At 41.2% G+C, this 9,483-nt stretch overlaps 1 pseudogene; it reads left to right on the forward strand.

The window, feature by feature from the left end:
- Positions 1-959: 959 nt before the first annotated feature.
- On the forward strand, positions 960-1,077 carry LOC124778689 (annotated as a pseudogene).
- Positions 1,078-9,483: the final 8,406 nt, after the last annotated feature.

The following is a 9,483-nucleotide window of genomic DNA, read 5'->3' on the forward strand; positions in this document are numbered from 1 at the left end:
CACCAAGTGTCATTATTGTTGACGAGAGCATGATACCTTTCAAAGGCTGATAGTCCATCAAGCAGTATATGCTGATGAACCCAGTAAGGCGAGGCTATTAATTTTTGTTTCAGGCGACTCTAAAACAGGCTTTTGTTTCTCAGTTCGAAATTTATGCTGGAAAATGTAAAGAAAAAGAAGAATCAAGATTTTCTCTTGGAGAGGGTGTTCTAATGAAACTATGTGATAGGTACATGAACTCTCATTGTCTTTTTGCTTTCGACAATTTTTTCACCTCGCACAGAGTAATGGTATCCTTACATGAATCTGGCCTTTATGCAGTGCGTATAGTCACAAAAAATTGAAACGACCTACATGACACTATGAAGAAGAAGGACCAAATACAACGTGGAGAGTTTTCCTTCCACCCAAAAGCGTAGTGTAAATGGCTAGATAATATGTCAATTACAGTTCTGTCAGCTGTTCATCACCTGAAGGACATAAGATTCGTCACCAGAAAAAAATAAAGATCTCAGCTATTTCCTGCCCTGCATCCATAGCAGAGTTCATACCTGTAATTGGAGCTGTAGACTGCTTCGACCAGTAGAGAGAAAAATATGCTATTGGCAGAAGGTCACTCTTATGGTGGCGTCCTCTTGACGGTTGCAATAGTAAACTGCTTAATCGTGCGGAACTGTAATAATAGAGGAAAATGTGGAAGAACTTCTTTTCTGCCTTCCATTTGTAAGGCAACTTTCAACTGGGAGAAATATAAACAGAAGGTGAAGGCAAGCATTCTCCACAAAAAGGAGTTTGTGCACTTACGTGCCGCTGATAAATATTTTCTAACATGGAGCACAAGGAGGGGATGCAAGCAATGCAGCACATGGAAGCACGATATAAGGATTAATTTCACGTGTAGCTACTGCAAAGTACCATTATGTCTTCGAACATGTTTTGAAGAATTTCATAAAAATGTTGGCAACGGCCTTGCCGCAGCGGATACACCGGTTCCCGTGAGATCACCGAAGTTAAGCGCTGTCGGGCTGGGCTAGAACTTGGATGGCTGACCATCCGGGCCGCCATGCGCTGTTTTTCGGGGTGCACTCAGCGTCGTGAGGAGCTACTCGACCGAATAGTAGCGGCTCCGGTCACAGAAAACCATCATAACGACCGGGAGTGCGGTGTGCTGACCACACGCCCCTCCTATCTGCATCCTCAGTTTAGGATGACACGGCGGTCGGATGATCCCGATGGGCCACTTGTGGCCTGAAGACGGAGTGCATAAAAATGTTAAGTTATGAACAAATATATTTGTTTGACATAATAATTGTATTACCTCCTGCTTTAGATCACAGTCCCTAGTAAAAAAACTGGTTCCTTAAATTTATTCCTCCTGAGTCAAACAGGACATATACATCTCACTGAAAATAATTGTAAAATAGAAAAAATCGAAACTTAAAAAACATGGCATGACTTAGTATACATTCCAAAAGCAGGAAACCCATTTTTACAGTAATACTCGAGTTTTTAATTTATTCGATTATGAAAGGATTGAATGACAGGGTTATCTGTGCCAGTTACATGGCTATCATTAAAAGTATTACAATTGCGTTTTTTTTCAGAAAAAAATGTTATTCTGCTGCACATCTAAATTGATTGCAAGTACACTTAACAGCATTTATTCTGAAACAATTAACATATAGCCATCCAACGCTAAGATGTAAAGAATACTTGGTATACTCTGGTATGATTTGGAGACATTGTTTCCTTCTTTTTTTTAATTGGAATGCGCACCACAGCCAGGACAAATATTCTGAGTGACAATAATCTGTGCACTAGCTGTCGTTAACAGGATTACAATATCATGCTGCACATTTAATTAATTGACGGAAAGATAAAATATAAATATGCAGCATACGAAGCAGGCGCAAGGGAATACAGACGTATAAAATGAGATTGACGGAAAGGGCAAAGTGGCTATGCGGGAATAGCTATCGAACTATTCAAGGTTGCAGAAACATGCATAATTTCAAGAAAGATAGATGCCGTGTGTAGGAAAATTAGACAGAGCTTTTGAAAAGCGAGAAGCAGATCTTTGAATATCAAGAACTCACAAGGCAAGCCAATACTACGCAAAGAAGGAGAAACCGAAAGGTGGAAGGAATATGGAGAAGGACTCCACTAAGGAAATGAACATCAAGCATACATAAAGCACACCAGTGGCAAGACGGAATCAATACCTTCACTGCGCGATAACGACGGTGAAGTCACTGATGACTGTGCCACTAAAGCAGAGTTATTAAACACGGTTTTCCGAAACTCCTTCACCAAAGAAGACGAAGTAAATATTCCTGAATTCCAATCAAGAACAACTGCCAAGATGAGAAACATAGAAGTGGATATCCTCGGTGTAACAAAGCAGCTTAAATCACTTAATAAAGGCAAGGCCTCCGGTCCAGATTGTATACCAGTCAGGTTCCTCTCAGAGTATGCTGATAAAATAGCTCCATATTTAGCAATTATCTACAACCACTCGCTCACAGAAAGATCAGTACCTAAAGACAGGAAAATTGCTCAAGTCACACCAATACCCAAAAAGGGAAGTGGGAATAATCCACTGAATTACAGGCCTATATCATTAACGTCGATCTACAGTAGGGTTTTGGAACATATACTGTATTCGAACATTATGAAGTACCTCGAAGAAAACGATTTATTGACACATAGCACGGATTCAGAAAATGTCGTTTTTGTGAAACACAACTAGCTCTTTATACTCACGAAGTAATAAGTGCTATCGACAGGGGATGTCAAATTGATTCCATATTTTTAGATTTCCAGAAGGCTTTCGACACTGTTCCTCACAAGCGTCTTCTAACCAAACTGCGTGCCTACGGAGTATCGCCTCAGTTGTGCGACTGGATTCGTGATTTCCTGTCAGAAAGGTCACAGTTCGTAGTAATAGACGGAAAGCCATCGAGTAAAACAGAAGTGATATCCGGCGTTCCCCAAGGCAGTGTTACAGGCCCTCTATTGTTCCTGACCTATATTAACGACATAGGAGACAATCTGAGTAGTCGTCTTAGATTGTTTGCAGATGATGCTGCCATTTACCGTCTTGTAAAGTCATCAGATGATCAAAACGACTTGTAAAATGATTTAGATAAGATATCTGTATGGTGCGAAAAGTGGCAATTGACCCTGAACAACGAGAAGTGTGAAGTTATTCACATGAGTACTAAAAGAAATCAGCTAAATTTCGATTACGCGATAAGTCACACAAATCTGAAGGCCGTAAATTCAGCTAAATACTTAGGGATTACAATTGCAAATAACCTAAATTGGAACGATCACATAGATAATATTGTGGGTAGAGCAAACCAAAGACTGCGATTCATTGGCAGAACACTTAGAAGGTGCAACAGGTCTACTAAGGAGACTGCTTACACCACGCTTGTCCGCCCTAATTTGGAGTATTGCTGTGCGGTGTGGGATCAGCATCTGGTAGGACTGTGGGATGACATCGAAAAAGTTCAAGAAGGGCAGCTCGTTTTGTATTATCGCGAAATAGGGGAGATAGTGTCCCAGACATGGTACGTGAATTGGAGTGGCAATCATTAATACAAAGGCGTTTTTCGTTGCGACGGGATCTTCTCATGGAATTTCAATAACCAGTTTTCTCCTACGATTGCGAAAACATTCTGTTGCCACCCACCTACATAGGGAGAAATGATCATCACGATAAAATAAGAGAAATCAGGGTTCGCATAGAAAAATTTAAGTGCTCGTTTTTCCCACGTGCCCTTGTAGAGTGGAACGATAGAGAGACAGCTTGAAGGTGGTTCATTGAATCCTCTGCCAGGCACTTTATTGTGAACAGCAGAGTAATGACGTAGATGTAGATGTAGTATTGTAGAAAGGGAAGAGGACGTATATGAAGATGAGATGGGGGGTATAACACTACGACGACAATTCGACTCAGCACTGATAGGCCTAAGTGGAAACGAGGCCACAGGAGTAAACGATATTTCTTCAGAATGATTAAATCGGAACCATGAGAAGACCCATCTCGCGTGCAGAAGATAAGCGAATGAGACAACTCTATTCACGAAAATATTGCACATGATGTAAGGACAAAATGGTCCCTGACAGTCGCCAACGTGTCACAGGTCACTCCTCTCCGACGGACTCTCAGAACCTGTTCACATCTGTTCATACTCATTCATGCCTCTAGGTTGACAGGCTTTGAAAGAAGAGACCTGTTTGATGGTGTCACGTTACTCCTGTATTCGTATCTCCTCTGATGCGTGGCCTCTAATGTGTATGTAAGTATATGTGTACTGAACGTGCAACTATCTGGCTGAGGTTGCAGTGCGTCGCTTGAATTTGCGCGGACTGTAGGTGGGTTGTTGACCCCTCTTACCCCCCCACCACCTCGCCCCCCCCCCCCCCCCCCCCACTGCCACGGTCACACAGGGCCCCGTAATGATATTCTGTCCACGTCTGCGGCACGCCGCACCGTGAATCAAACGGCGTGTCTGCCTTACGACAGCTGATGTCCACCCAGTGGGCCCCCGGTGGCATAGGCATAGGGAAATACCGTAATAGAAATGTCTTGTTGCTATCGCATGTATGTAGAAGCTACACTAATTTCATTTGAGGGAACAGAAAAAGAAACAGACACATGCCACACACAATAAAATAACTTCCACGAAAATATCACACTTTCAACCGAGCACGAACGGTAGTAGAAAATAAACAGTATAAGTCTCTAAATCACAAGAAGTGGACAACTGTACACATTTCCCGGAAAAAGACAATTACTTACTACATAATTCACAGTACTTCTTGTCAGTCAAAAGCACATAAGGAAGCATATTTTCGGACTGGCATAAAGTGACTCATAAAATATCCACTTAGTACAGACGAAATGAGAAGGTGGTTACGCTCCCACCTTAATCGACAAAATTTATTCTAAAAAGCTACAAGCCATAGCAAAATAAAATAAGTCAGCATTACCCTAGTAACATCAGATGATTACCAGAAAGCTCTCACTTCACTGTCGTACTATGTTGCGGAAAAATTTCAGATAAAATAAAACTTGCGTCTGAAAAAGACCAATTTGAGAATATCCTTCAGAACACACATCACAATACTATCACGCATATGTCATCCCTTAGAACAGTTCTGTAAATTTGCCCGTTCAGGTCTTCTTCAGTCGAAATACGATAGCTGCGAGAAAGTATACACAGGCTAGACAGGAAGGAATTTCGATACAAGATTCAAAGAACATCTAACTCTCACTGGCATAAACCTATCTTCATTTAGCTCACACCCGAAACAACAAAAACACACAGCAAATGACATAACACGATGCTGAATCTTATAAAGAATCATTACTTTCCATTTTTTAAAAAAATTGTACGATGAAGTAATTAATCTGTAAGAGAACCATGTCATAAAATATGTATATAACGACAAAGACTTGAAAATGAATATTGGCTATAATTCAAAAGCAGTGTAAATCATACGAGAAATCTTAAAAGAAATCTGTAAGCTTCATTCAATTATTATTATTTATATATATATATATTTTTTTTTTTTTTTTTTTTTTTTTTTTTTTTTTTTTTTTTTTTTTTTTTTTTTTTGTAAAAGAAAGGATTCGGAAAGGAGGCTATTCTCTCGCTTTAACTCGTTCCAGATGTTGCCTACGAAACTATAGGAGGTACATACGACTGAGCTTAGTAATTTAGGTCATTTATTGAATAATAATTGTCATATTGACAGTAAATGCGTCTCTAGTCATTGCAGAAACTTTACGGTAATGATATATTCAATACATTTGTCCCACTGGTGCTTCGACTGTTCGAAACATTTTTTGTAGTCACCTTTAGAAATGTCCGACAGCTCCTCCCTCAGCTCAGCTCAGTAAGGTGCATGGGGTAGTGGAACCATGGAATTTTAGCCAAAAAGTGTCTAGCAGAGATGGCTGAGTGTGCAGGTGCGTTGTCGTGGTTGAAGAACCAGTCTCCTGTCTGAAAGAAATCGGGTCTTTTTTGACGACCAATATTGCGCAAACTTAAAACTTCCAAATAAAAGTTTTGATTGATGGTCTGACCTGGGGAACAGACTCTGAATGAACTGTGCTCTTGGCAACAAAATAAGCAAACCAACATTGTTTTGATGTTTCATTTGCCTTGTCGACATTTTTTTGGACAAGGTGTTGATATCTTCCACTGGCTACACTATTACTGTGTTTCTGCGTCGTAGCCATAGCACCATGACTCATCACCACTAATAACAACTGACAGGAAATATGCATCTGTTTCAAGCTGTTGTTTCAAAGCACGACATGTTTCAACCCAGCGTTCCTTTTGATTGTCAGTCAGAATTCGAGGAACAAACTTGGCAGCAACCCTTTTCATTTCCAAATATTCCGTTAAAATTCACTGCACTGAACTCCAAGATAATCCACTAAACTCTGACAGTTTATCAATTGGCTGTCGACGGTCTGTGAACACAAGCTCCTGCATTTTTTCAATATTTTCATCAATTCGGCAATTTATGAACACGCAGAACCAGGCTTCTCATTAACCGACATGTCGCCATTTTTAAATCGAGCAAACCAATCGTAAACTTGAGTTTTTACCGTAGCGCCATCTTGGTAAGCTGTTTTCAAAATTAAAACAGTTTCAGCAGCATTTTTAGCCAGCAGAAAACAAAATTTCACAGCTGAATGTTGTTCACCCGAAACTGCCATCACAGAAAACGGAACAAGAACAAAACAGCGCTACCAGTAACGATCACTGCAGATGAACAGAACAAGCCAGGTCGACAACACAGGCGGCAGTGACCAGGCAATGAGTTGCACCATACACGCCTAGCGGCAGAAATGAGTACAACACATGCTCCGCCCTCGGCAGTGTTATTGCGTTTTTTTTTTTTTTTTTTTTTTTTTTTTTTTTTTTTTTTTTTTTTTTTTTTTTTTTTTTTTTGGGGTATCCCCTCGTACCACATTCTTGAAAATTCGAAGCTGTGCATTCTTTTCTGCAAAGTCGGAACTAGTAATAGTATTATGCTTTGTATATTTTCCGCTCGATGTAATTATCTGTCTCACTTTATTTTCTGCCAGGAAGGAAGGATACGTTACAACGCCATTTAATACTAAATACCGCAGAAAAAGGCAGTCAGCTAAATATTTTCCAAGAAACAGAAATTTTTACATATTTAATGAAACAGTCTGGCATTATTCTGAAAGAACAGACCAACATAAAAAACTAAAAATTCATCCCAGAATTTTAGCGATATTCTCATAAATCTTCAGTACTGAAATATATTCATTTGCTCAGAAATTTCGTCAACATAGATAATACAATTTAGAAATGAAATTATATAATCTGTGAAATAATGAACTAAATATGGTTTGATCACCAATGAAAAGTTCATAATATCCTGATTGGAAGTGTCATATTGCCAGACGACTTCCACACGTTCTAAGAAACCAATGTATAAGCAAGTTAAATTATATAGAAAAGTAGCAGTCACATTAAGTAACAGGAAAAGCTACACAATAGAGCTAACGCACTGTGAAAGATATTTTGTCTTTTGTAACGCAGATGCCGCATATTAGTCAGGCAATAATTCCACAAATAAAAGAAATCTCTATTGGACAGCTTATTTCATGTATATAAACTTGTTTTTAACTTGAAACAACTAAATACCTCGAAAATGATGCATTGTACGAAAAAAAAATTCTCCACGACATCTGCCTGTGCTACAACAGGCCCACCTCCTAACCACCCCTCCTGCAAGAGAGGGATCAGTTTTTTAATTTCATATGGGAACCCCTCATTTTGTTCCATATTCGGATTCTACGCCAAAACTATTGCTTGCCATTGGTGGTAGACGGTGCTGTAATTGACAAATATCAAGCGCGCCTGTTGTTTTAAGAACCGACATATTTGATTCTACGTTTCAGTTAGTAAGTAAATGTAAACATTTGTGTTCTAGCGGTTCATTTTTATGTTCAAAATGTACGTTAGTGTTGCAAATTTGATTGTACAGTACAATACGATTACTGGTCAACTGTCTGCTTCGAAACAACGTTTAGCGTGTAATTCTTCATGCTTTCCCGGCGATCTGTTGTCATCTTGGATATTCGGGAATCCAGCCGGATGTTCGCGTCGTTCTCGCACGATATTTCAACAGCGTGCCTCGCTGTCTTCTTCAGGTGCTACCTGAGACTGGTCCTTGGCTCGATCGAGTCCAGTATTTATGCCTGGGAGGAGCTGGGCGTTCCCTAATCGGTCCGCGCCGGGTCGAGTATTCCATCTGTGGTCCGCGCCCGCCAGACTCAGCTTCAATGGACCCCTCCAGTCGCAGATGTTCCGACTGCCGTCGGCGCCCGTTCTGGCCGTCCTCAACGGATGTGGTTATCATCTGAGGTGTGTCAGACCTGGTCTGAGATGTTGGGTACTCTATCTCCTGACTGTTACTATGATTTCCACTTCTGTTTCGTGCTGGGCGCTCCCTAATCGGTCCACGCCGCGTCGTGTGTTCCGTCTGAGGTCCGCGCCCGTCAGACGCGGCTACATTGTCCCTCTCTGGTCGCTGGTGTTCCCTCCGCCGTCCGCGCCCGGCCTGGCTGTCTTCTGAAGTCGAGTTCATGATCTGGGGTGTGTCAGATCTGGTCTCCAATGTCAGACACCTTGTCTCACGGCTGTTCTCTCGGTCTCCACTTCTATTTCTTGTAGAATCCCGGAGTGTCCTGCGCTGAGTTTTCACAAGCTCAAGTGCTGGATTCCAGGCAGTGCTGATTTGGTATCCCGAGTCACGGTTGATTAGATTGTCTGTGACCTTAATCTCAATGGCTTCTTTAATGACACTGTTCCAAAATCTTGAGGTCTGTGTCACAATCTTGGTGTCATTGTAATCCATTGAATGACCAAGTTCCAGACAATGCTCTGCTATGGCTGATTTAGTTGCCTGCCTGAGTCTGGTATGTCTCTGGTGTTCTTTACACCTGATGTTCACAGTTCTGGTGGTCTGGCCAATGTATGACATCCCACACTGGCATGGTATGTTGTAAATACCTGGCTTGCGTAGCCCCAGGTCATCTTTTACATTCCCCAGCATAGCCCCAATTTTGGTGGGTGGGCAAAATATGCTCTTGATGTCATATTTCTGGAGAATCCTGCTGATCTTGGCAGAGATGGGTCCGGCATATGGCAGGTATGCCATCTTCTTTGCCTCTTCTGGTTCTTCTTCTTGATCCTTTGGCCAGTTAGCAGGTTGAAGTGCCTTCTGGATATCTCTAGAGGAGTACCCATTCCTGCTGAACACTGATTGTAAGTGTTCTATTTCTGTGGCCAGACTATCAGTATCTGACAGAGTTTGTGCTCTGTGGACCAGTGTTTTGAGCACTCCATTCTTCTGTGCTGGATGGTGGCAACTGCTGGCTTGTAGGTATAAGTCAGTGTGGGTAGGTTTGCGGTACACACT

Source organism: Schistocerca piceifrons, chromosome 2, assembly GCF_021461385.2.
Source record: "Schistocerca piceifrons isolate TAMUIC-IGC-003096 chromosome 2, iqSchPice1.1, whole genome shotgun sequence".
In the NCBI taxonomy this organism is placed as follows: domain Eukaryota; kingdom Metazoa; phylum Arthropoda; class Insecta; order Orthoptera; family Acrididae; genus Schistocerca; species Schistocerca piceifrons.